The following is a 528-nucleotide window of genomic DNA, read 5'->3' on the forward strand; positions in this document are numbered from 1 at the left end:
GGAGCAGGAGTCTGGGTCCGGCAGCATTACCTGCCCCTTGGCCACTCTAGGTTTGTCTCTGCTGAACTGTAGCTCCAGTTAAGTTATTTCTGTATTTTTTTGGGGGTGTATTTACTTCTGACCGGGCATGGAAATGCCCCTGTGACTTTGCCACAGATCTGGTTTGAAAAAATAAAATTGTTCTTTATTTTTCTTTTTTCTCTTTTCTTTTTCTTTCCGTTTTTCAAATGCCTCTGCAAGGCAGTGCCACCATGGGATGGGTTTTGCTTTCCCCTCGCTCAGCTCCAGGGACTCATCCTGCCTACTGCAGTATGGGAGGAGGGAAGGGGGGTGTCCTGCTGCTTTGGGGGTGTCCAAGGGGGCAAATTAGGGGTGGGCTGAGGCGGAGTGGGCTTGGCTGCAGTGCACCCTCTTGCAGCAACCGTTCCCTATTTCTCCTGGGGTGCAGCACTCCTAGAAAGCCAAGATCTGGGACGCAGCCACCGATCCCCATGTGGGTGTCCTATGGGATGCTCTGGTCCCACTGCT

The sequence above is a fragment of the Apaloderma vittatum genome, unplaced genomic scaffold (assembly GCF_000703405.1).
Source record: "Apaloderma vittatum isolate BGI_N311 unplaced genomic scaffold, ASM70340v1 scaffold33356, whole genome shotgun sequence".
NCBI classification, from domain to species: domain Eukaryota; kingdom Metazoa; phylum Chordata; class Aves; order Trogoniformes; family Trogonidae; genus Apaloderma; species Apaloderma vittatum.